The sequence below is a fragment of the Lolium rigidum genome, chromosome 6 (genome assembly GCF_022539505.1).
Source record: "Lolium rigidum isolate FL_2022 chromosome 6, APGP_CSIRO_Lrig_0.1, whole genome shotgun sequence".
Classification (NCBI taxonomy): domain Eukaryota; kingdom Viridiplantae; phylum Streptophyta; class Magnoliopsida; order Poales; family Poaceae; genus Lolium; species Lolium rigidum.
In genome coordinates, this window is record NC_061513.1 from 40,952,120 (window position 1) to 40,966,751 (window position 14,632).

Consider the following 14,632-nt stretch of genomic DNA (forward strand, 5'->3'; position numbering starts at 1 on the left):
CACCGTAAAGTAGGAGGTTGTGTTGATCTTATGTAAACAGTTCGTGTGTACTTCTATAGACATACCTTGGACTCGCATATGTTTCTGTTGTACCACTCTGAGAGATGTAATATGAGTGGAACGGTGTTTCACTTGTGTTATGTCAACGACTTATGTACTACACCATGCAGTGGTACGCTGGGTCATCACACGAGGTCTTGTTCGACGGGCAGGGCAAGATGTACCTCCACACAGGGTGGGACAAGTTCGCACGCGACCTCACGCTCGAGCCCGGCTGCCAGCTCACCTTCCTCTACGAGGGGGACAGCGAGATGATCATTAAGGTGTTCGACGACACAGCCGGCCGCAGGCACTACCATACCGGCGAGTCCGACTCGAACACCGACAATTACAACTGTTAGAGTGTTCTTTCTTTGCAGGGAATATAGCCACGAGCCAAATGAGGCCAGTAGTGGCGGTTTCTATATGTTCTTCCTTGGTGGAAATAACAGGGTCATCATTGCCAGCTGGATTTTTCAGTCTGGGTGATCGAGTGTGCCCGAGAGTGTTCTTTCTTGGCAGCGAACATACGGAACCAACACTACTGGCTTTCCTCATTTTGTAATGTTTCAATTTGTGTCAACCATGGTTCAAACTATGTATTAATTAGTTTGTGTAAACAATGTTCCAAATTGTGTACTCCATGTTTCCAATTATAAGTATTAGTTTGTATAAAACCACGTTCCTAATATGTAATGTTTGAAACTATGTTTAAACGGAAATGCTTTGCGTACGATAATATCTGTACGACTTATGTACGACTAGACTCACGGTGGGCTTTCCATCATTTGGCCCACATACTGACTCATGCTACGATGAGTCTGATCGTACGCAACTATCATACAAATTCTGTCGTGTGTATAGCATTGCTCATGTTTAAATGGAGAAGAGAAAAAACAAGTAGAAAAAATAAATGCGTCGCCCCGCTGGAAGCCTGGAACCACCCCCAGGCTCAAACGGATGCGTGGATAAAAACGATCATTTTCGCGCGCGCGGGAAGATGCCCTTAGCTGTTTTTTCTTTTGCTAGAGAGAGGATGCCGCGAAATCTAGATTTTTTTTTTCTTGTAGGGTGGTTTTGGAATACTCTGTTCGAGGTAAGAATGAAGAAGCGAGGAGTTTTTTTTTTCCTAAATGGCCTTTTTTCTAACTTTGGATCACTTTTGCCCCCTCCCAAACTTCAATATTTCTATGGCCCTTTTTCGTCACGTTATGCATGATAGGTTAACTGAAACGGAGGCCGCGCCATTTTGGTTAGCAAGTTTGCTCAAAATCTATGGTAAAAGTAACCAAATTATTTGAATCTATCCATAAGAAATTGTGTGATCTACCTGTTCTCTTGCGCAGAGCGTTCGAAAACCTTCTTAGATAGCTCAAGATCTTTGCAAACTAGACAAACTAAATGACACAAGCTGTTTTATGGTCAAAATGGGCGAGTCATTTCAGTCTAGCAGCCCAACTGGCATGTCATGCATTTAGGTTAGGCCATCCAGCATGGCGTGATCAAGAAGAACCATGGAAATTTGAAACTTCTAGGAAATGTTAAAACTAGTCGAGAGTTTGCAAAAGGACTGTTTAGATCAAAGGAATCATAAATAAGGAACGGGTGTTTTCATTAGCGTTTGAACTCTCTGTACGGCTTCTTTTCTATGAAATAGAGCTGGGAGTGATTCTTGTTGATCTAAAAAAAAAGGAACGGGTCAACCTGGCGGCAGCGAGCAGCGGAGTCAAAGCCGTACGTATAAAATGGCGATTACAGCAGCAGGAATTGAAGGCCGACAATTCAAGACACGGAGAAAGAGAGAGGGACGACAGCAGCTCGGTCGGACCGTCAGACACATCGCCGCCGCGCCCGCCCGCCCATCCATCAGTCAGTCACCCGCGTCGGTCCGTCCATTCGTTCAGACTTCAGACAGAACTGTTGCAAACGCACACGCGATCATGTGCACCGCCCAATCGCGTCTCGAAATCTGATGAACTTCGTGGGGAGCATGGCGTTGGCGTGCACACCTGCACTGTACACACACGCACGCACGCAGCTTGCTACTCCAGGCGAGGCTCCCGATCCCAACCGCCGGATCGCCCCCGGCTGGAGACGCAACCGGCGACCGAGACGACACCTCGTACGTACTGTACGCGCGCTCGTGCGTCTCGCTCCCTCAATTGCCCAAGCGTGCCGTCTCGTGCACAGGCAAGGGAGAAGATCTGGGCCGCAATTGGTATCCAATTCGACTATTCGGTGGTGGTGGTGGTTCCTTGTAGGGGAGTGTCAGCATGGAGCACACACCACCACCAGCTCTACATAGAGTGTGGATCTAGTGCTAGTAGAGTACTGTCGGCCGGCCTTGCTAGAGAATTACTGCATGTTCGTCTCTGACAACGATAGCTTGTTTAGGGTTTTAGGGTTAGTAAGTAGTAGGAGGAGTGCGTGGGTGAGGCCGTGCACGTAGTACTCATGCAATGTATGGTCGATCCACATGGGCCGGCTGTCGCGGCTGCATAACTTGGGATCTCGGAGCGATGCGTGGAGAAGTGGAGTAGGAGATGGCCGCCGCCATGGTTTCCTGCTAATTTCTACCTTATGTTTCTGTCGGCATACTAAGTTAATTTAGTACACTCCTATAATCTCTCAGAAGAGGTTTTGTTTGTTAGGTCAGAAGAGCGGGTCCACTGTCCGTTGAGTTTTCTTTTCTGAAATTTAAAAAGTGCTGCCTCTGGCGCCAACTTGCGATGAGTGTCAAACCGTACCAACGCAAGCGCCGCTAAGCCAATTGATTCAGCCGTCACGCACGCACCCACGCTTAAACTAAGCACCTGCATTTGTGTGCCGTACTGAGCAACAAAAGCAGGCACTGATGAGCCAATCAACCGGTGTCTGAACTAATGATGCCGTGGTGATGATGTGCTAAAGAAACATACTTACGTGCTTGCAGTGGCACTTTGGTCGACGGCGCCACCGACCGAGTTGCTCGCTCGCCATGGTTTCGTGTGAGATCATAGCCTCCTCCCAACCACGCATCTTGGGTGCTCCCACACGTCACTCATCTACTAATTGAGTTCTTGAACCTCCCAGTTGTCCAACAGTCATACAGGAATATGTCAAAAAAATAAAAAAACAGTCATACAGGAATGAACATCTGCTTCAACAGGAGGGGGGTGGTGCCCCTAGGCGGCCCCTAGCAGTCGTGGACAGGTCGCTTGCTTCCTTTTCCAAGACCAAATCCATCCATCCGTCCATCTATCTATCAAAGTCGTCAGTCGTGTCAACTATGCACGACACGGTCCTTTTCTTCCTTCTCTGGCTTGGCTTGTCTACGCGTGCATGCACGGACGCACGGTCGACCCAGAAAGTCAGTCCATCCAGCATGGGCTGGCTCCCTCTCCTCGCTTGCAAGTCATCACCATCTTGTATGCGCCACAACGGAACGGAATGGGGATAGTTTCCTAGGACAGGTAGCGTGCGCCGTGTGGACGCACAGACAGATGTCCGGTGCGTCCTTCCACCAATCACCACCGCTCCACGGGTTTTCATCACACAGCAACCAACTCCCTCTACCCCTCTCTCCGATTCTGAAATTCCAAATCACAATCAAATAATTTTGGTAAAGTTGATACACTTTTAGTGGGACGGTAGGAGTATTTCAATTTCTAACTTCCCTAGAAACCTAGTATCTTGAACGATCCGCATTTCTTACTGAATTTGGCAGGGGCGTGGCTAATTCTCCGTCGAATGAGATGGCATCATCAAATCCCTCCGTGTTGCAAATCATAACTAGCACAAATCACGAACCAAATTTTAATAATTTTTTTTCCAATTGTGATTTCGTTTACGACCGAAAAACATCTCTGTTGCAATCCAACTTGGTTAATAAAAAAGTGGTTTCTTCGATATGTTATAATCATTTTTAGTGTGTGACAACCCTAAATCTAAGGTAAAAATAATGGTGACTTGTACATCGGCACCTGATTGTTTTGGCTCTAGGTCCCGATATCGGTCTCAAAACTTCTAAAACATATAACTTTTAAGGATGTCACAATATCGGTCTCAAAACTTCTAAAACATTCATCATCCACATAATAATATGCCTTGTATTCTTTGGCGAAGCAAGTTTATGTTTTGCATGCATTCACCTAAATCAAAATTGTCAGACCCTCAATATAATATTTGTACTCCCTCTCTCCCAAATTATATCACATATAACTTTTAGTTAAAATTAAAATATTTAAAGTTTGATGAAATGCAAATAAAAGAAGATCAGTAGATACAATATCTACAATATTAAACCTACATTTCGACTTTTTTTAGCGATGTGAATTCTTGGCGCCAACATGCATAATTTTTTTAAAAAAATGGGGAACATAGCCCCAGCCTCATGCACAATTTTATCTCCATCCGTGTTGGCGCCGAGACCAAGGGCCAGATTCCGAAATATTTTTAACCCGGGATCAGATGAGGTATTAGTTTTGCCATGGATTAGATTAGTCAAAAAAAGGAGGCAACCAGTAGGTACCAACATGATATCGGTGTCAATTGTCAAACCATATATAAGCACGTAAGCAGTATGCTAATTCAGCTTCACCTTGCCAAGACCATATGAGTACCTTTCGGTTTCGGATCCCGACACGCACGCTTAAACTAAGCACCTAGTACACTTGTGTGCTGTGCTGAGCAACAAAACTGGTAATTAGCCAATCACATCCGGCGTGTAAACAAATGATTCCGTGGTGATGTTAATCGAACGTTGGTTGACGGCGCCGACCGAAAGGTATCTAAAGGGCTCGCCATGGTTTCGTGTGAGATCACCACCACACCTTCCCAAGTTCCAACCTCGGATCTTTGGGAGCTCGCACACGCCACTCCAATTGAGTTCTCTGAACCGATTCTTTTTTCCAGTTGTCCAACTGCTATACATGAATCACTGGGTCAGCATCTGCCCTTCTCTAGTCGTGGTTTGAGCTGTTGCGGATGGGTTGCTTGCTTCCTTTTCCAAGACCAGATCCATCCATCAAAGTCGTGTCAACCATGCACGGAATGGTCCCTTTCTTCCTTCCCTGGCTGGCTGGCTTGGTGCTACGGTCGCTCTGGCATGGGCTCCCTCTCCTCTCCATCTTCTCGCTTGCAAGTCACCACCATGGCTCACGTATGCGCTACAAGGAAGAGAATAGTTTTGTAGGGCACCGTGCGGAGAGGACAGGCAGACGTACGTACGTACGGCAGTGCCTCCGGTGCGTCCTTTTGCCAACAACCGGAACCGGATGCCTTCCCACCCACCTGAGTTCAAGTCCTCATGCTTGCAATTTCGGTGATGTTGTACCCCCGCTATCAAAAATACCACGTGGCCCCTCCCACGTTGGAAATCATTTTTTTATAAGGGCATCTCCAACCGGGCGACGTAAATGGACGCTCAGCAACCGTTTGCGTTCGCCGGGGGGAAAAATGCGTCTGGTACCACCTCCAGCGGGGCGACACAAAGTGATCGAACTATTCGCGACGACACAAACCTGGTCTAAATATGCGCCTCGGATGCGTCGCGGCGGACGCTGCGTGGACGCGCAAAGTGTTCGCTCGCGTCTAGCGGACGTTTCGTCGGGCCCGTCTGGCAGCGACCCTGCGTCGATGCGTCTTCTCAGGCGCGCCAGCGACTGGCGCCGCTGCGTCGCTTCGGAAGTTTGCGCCACGTGAATGGCGATGCCTCGGCTGCCGAGCGGCCGCCGCCCACCTCCGCCAACGCAGTGATGGCGATGCCACGCGTCCCGCGGCCGTCGCCTGCCTCCGGCCTATATAAAGAGGGCGCGCGTTCTTCTTCCTCGTCCACTCCTCCAAACAAATCCTAGCCGCCACAAGCTGCACCGTAGCGCCGCCTAGTTCTTCCCGCGATGTAGCCATCCCGCGAGGAAATCCATGGCGGGTCCTGGTGGCCGGCGAGGCGGTCGAGGCCGCGGGCCTGGGCGCCCCCGGGGCCGGGGCAGGGGCCGCCGTGGTGGAGCAACTACGGCCCCACGGTCACCGTCGCCTACGCCCTCCTCGTCCTCGCAGGAGGACCGCTGCTTCGAGTTCCTCCTCCGCATCGACGATGATCCACTCGGCATCAAGCGGCTCCCGGACAAGTTCGTCGAGTTTGTCGATGACGTCGAGCCGGCGCACTTGCAGCTACGGGAGGCCAGCTGCAACTTCTGCCGGTTGACTGTCGAGGTCTTGTTCGACGGGCACGGCAAGATGTACCTGCACACGGGGTGGGACAAGTTCGCCCGCGACCTCGCGCTCGAGCCCGGCTGCCAGCTCACCTTCCTCTACGAGGGGGACGGCGAGATGATCGTGAAGGTGTTCGACGACACAGCCTGCCACATGCACTACCACATCGACGAATCCGGCTCGGACACCGATAGTTAGAACTTAGACTGTTCTATCTTTGCAGCGAATATGGCTACGGGCCAGTTGAAGCCAGTAGTGAAGGTTTCTGGTTGTTCTTACTCGAAAGAACCAACATGGATACCGTCAGCAGCTAGATTTTCCAGTTTGAATGAATAGGAGTGCCTGAGAGTGTTCTTTTTTGGCAGCGAACATACAGAATCAACACAACTGGTTTTCCTTTTTTACAATGTTTTTATTTGTGTCAACCATGGTTCAAACTATGTATTAGTTTGTGTAAACCATGTTTCCAATTATGTATTAGTTTGTGTAAAACCATGTTCCAATATGTAATATTTGGAACTATGTTTAAATGGAGAAGAGGAAAGAAAACAAGTACAAAAAAAATGAGTTGCCCCGCTGGAGCCACCCCAGATGCATCGCCCCGTTGGAGATGCCCTAAGAGCATCTTCACCGTTGAGCCCTATAAAATGGCTGGTAGCAGCACCGGCACCAAAATATGGGGCGCGCCGACAGTAGTATATGTGCTATGGGGAAGTGTGTTTCACACCGGTGACCCCCATAGCGCAGCTCCAATAGCACATGCATGCATTTAAAGGAAAGTAGGTGGGATAGAAAAAGTAGGAGATATGAGAATCTTTGGGGAGGCTTTCATTGCATGTGGGCCGGTGAGCATCTTTTGAGCAGAAATTTGGAGCCGGTGCCCCCGATCGAAGCCCTTGGCATAGGGATCCTTTTGGGCGCACCGACGCTTTTATGGTGCTCCAGAATATGCAGGCGCCCAAGCCCACCCGGAGGACGAGCAGCTAGTCGCCGACGCGTTTCAGGCCGAGCAGCTGGACCTGGAGGTTGCGGAGGCGGAGGCAGAGGTTGCGGAGGCGGAGTCGGTAGAGCGCGCGCAAGGGCGTGAGCGCCTCGCGGAGGTTAGGGCGGAAATCGCCGACGCCAGGGCCAAGCTCGCCGAGGCTAGGGCGGAGCTCGCGGAGGCGCGGGCGGCCCCTCCGGCGCCCCCCCGCGGACGCCTTCATCCACGACATCGTACCCAGCCGCTTCGAGTGCGCCGACGACCAGCAGGTTCTGCTCGCGTCCTTCGAGACCCTAGCTGGGGACGCCCTGCGCCGTCAGGCCTGGGTAGCGGAGGAGGAAGCCCACATCTATGCGGTCGCCATGGCTCGGGGGTACATGTGCTCCGACGTGGATTCGCTCCAGTGGAGGGACCCTTCTCCCGCGCGGGTCGAGCTGGAGAACCGGGAGCTGGCGGACGCCGTCGCCGCCAGGGACGAAGTGTTGGCGGAGGCGGCTAGGGACAGGGCCCGCTACCACGCCTAGATGGCGACGTTGCAGGCGGCGAACGCGGAGGCGGCCTCCTCTTTGGCCAGGAGAGTCCCGTGGGACTCCTTTCTGGCCGAGGCCCTCGAACGCCGCAGGCGTTAGGACGAGGTGTCCGATTGCCGGCGTGCGCAGCGCGCGGAGTGCGTGTAGCGCTCACGCTTCAACGACGGCACCGGCGTCAGTAGTAGTCCGCGCGACTGCGAGTAACCCCGGCCGTGGTAGGCCGCGCGACAGCGACTAGGTATGGCCGCTATAGTTTTAGGTTAACTCGACTAACCATCTCTGTAAAGATTGTCCTGTTGGCCAATCAATTGTAATGAAGAAATATTTTGGTTACCTAGTCAGTGCCGACCCGGGATCGGATGCAACCAACACAGTCACTTTCCGCGACCGCGCAGCGTCCGCAGAGACGCAAACCTAGCGCATATTTGGGCCAGCTTTGCGTCGCTACGGACGTCGCCCCGCTGGAGCAGGAACCCGACGCATTTTTCAGCCCCACAACGACCATTTGCGTCCGCTCGTTGGAGATGCCCTAAGACAAACCATAAAGGATTAGAGAACTCTTCCTCTGTATATGTGTTCTTCTGCTCGATCACAAGTGTGCAAGGTGGGGTGGTGCCCCCTGTCTGCAAGCATCGATCCTTGTAGCTTTCGGACATTCAAGTGTATGGGTCACACACACATACACTGAGACAGGTACTCTACGTTACATACGTTGCCTATGCCTGCAAGAACACGCCTTGCAATCAATGGGCCCCGTTGAGCCATCCAGCTGCACTTGTTGGGGATTCTAAAAGAATTTTTACTGTACTTGGGTTTGCTTCTTCTAGAACGAGGGCAATTGAAGTAGTGGGGGCGTCCATACGTAGGGAATTGATGGAATCTGAATATTGGCAGCTCCTGAACTGAAGCGTGTTGTTCTTCACGACTGTAGCAGCTTAGACAGCCACTGACCCACATGCAAGTGACTTGCCCACAGCAAGTCACCCTGTACCTGGCTCACAGCAAGTCACGCTGTACCTGGCTCCCTTCCACCCACCCTCCACCTTCCATCTAACGGGCCAAGACAAGCTAATCAAAACTGAACCTAATAACTTGCTGTTTGCACTGTGTCTAGCTTCAGACTTTCAGTTTTCGTCGTGCATCCGTGTATGCAGTAGTAATCTATGCGTACTGAATACTACAGCAGAAATATCAATATGGGCTGATTCCAACCAGCGATACATGCAAAGTTTTAGCCAAAAGCTACCGTCTCCGTCCGTCCATTTACGTTGGCCCGCGAATATGAAACTTGTTGTATAGGATTGTGGTGACTGTCTACATCGTGGGTATCCCTAGAGGGCTGACACATTTTTCCCCAGGCACCGTCAATCTCGGTAATGGTAGTTTAACGTCTCGTCGTGGCCTACCGACGGCGATTACCGGTTCATGCGCGAGGGCAGTGGTTCCGGCGCACGACCAATAGATTTGGTGAGTTTCGCCGCTGTTTCGCGCGCGGGAAGCGGCTTGCGCGCGATCGGTGTTTCCCGCCCCACCATGGCTATATATATTCACTGCTGGCGGCCGAGCACGACCGCACCTGGATACGACCAAAGCGGCCGCGCGGCGCGACCGCGCTGATGCAAACGCGATGCATATTTGGGTTGCTCTGCGTCTCATCAGACATGCCAGTCACTATGCGTCGGGCCGCTGGGTCTAGGTGCAGACGCATTTTTCAACCACACGGTCGCAAATGATCACTGCGCGTCCGTTTATGTTGAGCCGTTGGAGATGCGCTAACGAAAACTATAGCTTCTCACTTGATAGTTTTCATAGTTTTAAGATGGCATACTGCAGTTTAATTTTTTTTGAAAATGCAGACTTTCATGAAAAATGCTAGTGCTAAATACCATATTATAAACGGCAAAACTAAACCATTTATACAAGAAAATTTTGAAAAATTATGTAGAGATTAACATTGAATTTTCCAACACTTCCTGTTGAAAGAAGGTGGCACTTAACATTCAAACCTGTAGCAATCAAGTTTCAGTTTTGGTCAGCTTACCGGACCGAATATATTGGAAGGAGCTAGCACTTGACATTCAAACCTGTACCAATCGAATTTAAGTTTTGGTCAGCTGCCATGGATCGTTGGATGGACATTGGAGAGTGGATGAGAGGGAGCCAGGTACAATGTGACTTGCTGTGGCCGGGCTAGTCACCGAATCCCAGTCCCATACAACTATGTCCGAAGAAGAATCGCTTGCAAGTTGCAAGCTCTTAACACTTTTTCATGCATGCAAAATGGTAGGCATTTGCCAACCACTTCTGGCCTCCTCGAAATTTTTAAACTTCTATGATTCGTTTTGGTCACGTCGAGTTGGATAACTTAGTTAGTGTACATGACATGGCAGTTGGTTTGGCAAGATTTTATTGAGTCTACCTATTCAAAATAACGTGACCTAGCCAAAATTTATTTCGACCCCCGGGTGCGTATGCTCTCTATACCAAAAAATTATATTTTGAGTTGTCGAAAAATTTTGACAAAAAATTCTACATGTACATCTCCATAATATATGTGCATTCGTCAAGTTCACAAAAAATCAATTTTTTGTGTGGTCTATGCAAAAAAAAAGAAAATTTATCTTGCAAAAAGCATTACTTTTAGCACTGAGTTTTGTCTTTTTTACACACGTCACATGACAAGTCTATTTTTTATGAAAAAACATTGTAAGCGTGTAGCACGTGAAGATATACGTGCGAATTTTTCGTTTCAATGTTTTTGAAATTCAAAATATGTGTGAGATAAATTTCAAAATAGAGGGAGCATATGTTCCCATGTTCCAAAACACCACCCCCTATTGGCCTTTAATTTTACCTAGAGGGTCTGAGAATTATAGCGGAGGGTTTGTCGCAAACAAACATGCATATACAGCTGTTGTGATCCATCGTGGACCAAAATAGCTAGTCTAGTGACTCAAACAAGGCAACCAAGCATAAGCTTAAACTAAGCACCTACACTAGTGTGCCGTACTGACCAACGTACAAAAGTAGCTAATTAGCCAATCAACCGGAGTCTAAACTAATGATGCCGTTGTGACGATGCTAATGAAACATACGTGCATGCGGTGTCACGTTGGTCCACGGCGCCGACCGAGTTGGTCCCCATGGTTTCGTGTGAGATCACCACCTCCTCCTAACCACAGATCTTGGGCGCTCACGCACGTCACTGCTTGAACCAAATCTTTTTCCCAATAGTTCATGCACGAATCAGCATCTGCCTCAGCACGAGGGTAGCGCCTAGGTAGTCGTGGTTGGAGCAGTCGCGGACGGGTTGCTTGCTACCTTTTCCAAGACCAAATATCCATCTATGAAGGTCGTCAGTCATGTCAACCATGGCTGGCTTGGCTACGGTCGACCCAAAAAGTCAGTCCATCCAGCATGGGTTGGCTTCCCTCTCTTGCTTGCAAGTCATGACGATGAGGTGCGCCACATCAGGGCATCTTCAGCAGCGCGACGCAAACGGATGCTGAGCGCAGGGGTGGAGACAGGGGGGCGAGCAGCGGTCAGACCCCCCCCCTCCCCCAATGGATCGCCCCCCTAACGATTTCGGTCGACGAATTAGCAGTAGTTGCTCCATAATCAACGCTGATAATCATCGCATTAGCACTACAGGCCCATCCAAAGTAGCTATTCAGGCGCATCTGTAGCCCTGTAGACATCAAAGCCCACCAATCGGCCCAGTTTAGGCTTGGAGCTCAATTATTTTCCCGATACCTGCGCTCTGTTTACCCCGGACGAGCGGCAAGTACGTATCTTATTCGTCTCCCCTAAAATAAATCTAATCGTCTCCTTTCCATAAATCCCTAAAGCAATAGTAAATCTGATTCTTCTCCCATCGATCTACCATGGAGCCTGCCGCTTCGTGTACACCAAACGCCAGCTTCTAGCAGAACAGGACAACGATCTAGTAATGGTGTTCTCCTTGTCGACTGCTGCGCTAACCGCACCATCATCGACCTCCTCAATCAAGGACTTAAATCTGGAGGTACGCTGATATCATTATGTCGTATACTATAGTTGTTCACGTGTCTGCACAACTATCAAATCTGGTAGAATTGCTAGCCTAGCCAATCAGCAACGATTTGCCGCTCGGGTCTGGTAGAACTGCTACAAGAAAATCCAACAATTTTGTCTACAACATGTATATACTTCGTACAAATTATAATTTGATACTCCTATTAAATAATCTGTCAAAGAATGAGGCACTTTCCTCGCAAAAAAGAAAGAATGAGGCGTTAAGGCTCTAAATTCGAGATTTCTCTGCTATTAACTTGGCAAGGTTAATGTTGAAAGATATTTGAAAGGAAAACACTTCATTTACTTGCTCGTCTACCAAATGTTTTTTTGGCTCCTCCGATGCCTCGCCCCCCTATACCTAAATCCTGGCTCCGCCCCTAGCTGAGCGACCATTTGCATCCGCCTTGACCGAAAATGCGTCTGGCACCTTCTCCAGCGGCGCGACGCAAAGTGACCGGGTTGCGCGGACGCGCAAAGTGTCCGCTCGCGTCTCCACCGGGCCCGCCTGGCAGCGAGTCTGCATCGAGGGCATCGCTTCGGCTGTCAGCGCTTCCGCGTCTGCGCCGCAGCCTTCGCTATCAATGGCGCGGCTGTCTGTTCTGCGCGCGCACTGGCGGGCGGCGGCTGGGCTTCTGCGCCGCCTTCAATAGCATCGTATCCCGCGTGCGACCGCCCTTAAAAGTCCACCGGCCGCGTTCCTCCTTCGCCCACACCTCCACTCGCACCACCACCGCCGCAGCGCCATTGGGAAGAAGAACGACTTCGAGGCCTCCGGTAGCGGCAGCAAGAGGGTGCCGCTCCCCGTCACGCTGGGGAGGCTAATGCACGGCAAATGGTTGCCGTGCGAGGCCTGGTCCGGCGTGCAACTGCCTGGCGGCTGGCGGCTCAGCTGCCGCCGGGTGCCCATCCCTCCAGTCCCTACGCGCGAGCCTGATCGGACCGCGGATATCTGGCGAAGGAGGCGGTACCTGCCGCCGAACCGCCGCGCCGATCCGGCGTACGCCATCGACTCTGACAGCTGGCGTACGTATCTGTCGACCGAGACGGATAAGAGAAGAAGGGCGGGCTTCATGGGCGACGGGGATTTTCCCTTCGCGGCTGCACCGCCGAGTCGTCCACGAAGACAGGAGGCGCCGACGCGTCATCAGCAGGCGCCGACGCGCGCACAGTACAACGACGACGATGACCGCGACGACCACGATGACGACGCCTACGACGACGAGGACGACTACATCGAGGCGCTCGCCTACCATAACGAGGAGGTGAAGGACGGCAGCGACGACTACGTCGCGACCGTCTTCCACGAATGGCAGCAGGCCATGGCGGAGGGCCGCAATTTCGAGTTCCCGAAGAACATGACGGACGATGAGATGGCAAAGCTCGGCGTCCTCGTCTCCGAGAACGACGCGCCTGTGCAGCCACCGCTGCCGCGCTACGCCACCGGCGTCATGCCGCCGGGCCTGTCAGGATGAAACCCTTCGACAGGCGCTACAGGACTCGGCGGCGCCACAACCGCCGCCGTACAACCCCTGGGCTCCTCCTCCACAGCCGCAGCCCTGGGCGCCTCCTCCACCACCACCACAGCCGTATCCCTGGGCGCCTCCACCGCCGCCACAACCGCAGCCCTGGGCGCCTCCACCGCCGCCACAGCCGCAGCCCTAGGCGCCTCCACCTCCAGCACCGCCGGCGCGCCCGGTGTACGCTCCCCCGGATGGCAAATGGTCGTGGGTAATACCGGAGCTCATCGTGCTCGACAGCGACGAGGAGCAGCAGTAGGCGTTATGGTTTTTTTCCATGTTTTAACTATGTAAATTATGTTTCATGTTTTAAAAAAATGATTCGGCCAAAAAATGCGTCGTATCGCTGGAGCCACCCCGACACAAACGGACGCGCGGTCGATTTCGACCATTTCGGCCGATGCAAACGGACGGCGCGCGACGCCTGGAGATGCCCTCGGAATGGGATGGTTTTCTAGGACAGCATGAGCCGTGTGGACAGACAGACGTACGGCATTACGTCCAGTGCGTCCTTTCACCTAACGCCACCACTCCATGGGTTTCATCAAACAACAAGCGACTACCTCTCCCTCCATACACGCCCCTCTCTACCGCTCCGAGAGCATCTCCAAGAGAAAGCTCCAATTTTATCTGTTTTTATCCAAACAATAAGTGTTCCATCTCGGCATCAAACGCCGCGTGGCTCGCCCGCTCCGCCTCTGCTTCTTTTGCCGCGTCAGCCAGGAACTTGGCGTCCCTGACCGGGTCGAGGAGGTCGCTTGTGCTATCGTCGTCGTCGAAGTCCTCATCGGAGCTCGAGGTCGGGGGAGGTGGAGTCGGAGGTGGAGGTGGAGTCGCGGCAGCCTAGCCGCGGCCGGCGCTGCTCATGGTGGCTACGGTAGAGGTTGCGCAGCAGCGGCACTACGGTGGAGGTTGTGCGACGGCTAGGGTTAGTGTGGGAGGACATGAGATGCGCGCGCCCCTGTTTATATAGGCCAGAGGCAGGTGAAAGTGCATGGAGCCCCCATGTGTGGTTTTGGTAATTAATGATAATCCCTATGGACTAATGTTTGCATTGAGTTATATTTGTAGGAGTTGTCCATAGGCAATTCTTGAACCATATGTTGGCTTCAAGGTTGCAATAAGAAGAATTTGATGAAGGATATCAAGTGTCAAGTATGTCTTGAACATGAAGATGAAGTGAGCCCTCAAGTTACTTCAAGACATCAACATGTTTGTATTAGGTTGCAATAAGAAGAAATTGATGAAGGATATCAAGTTACTTCAAGATATCAACATGATGAAGAATGAAGAAATGAAGTGCAAGTTCAAGATGA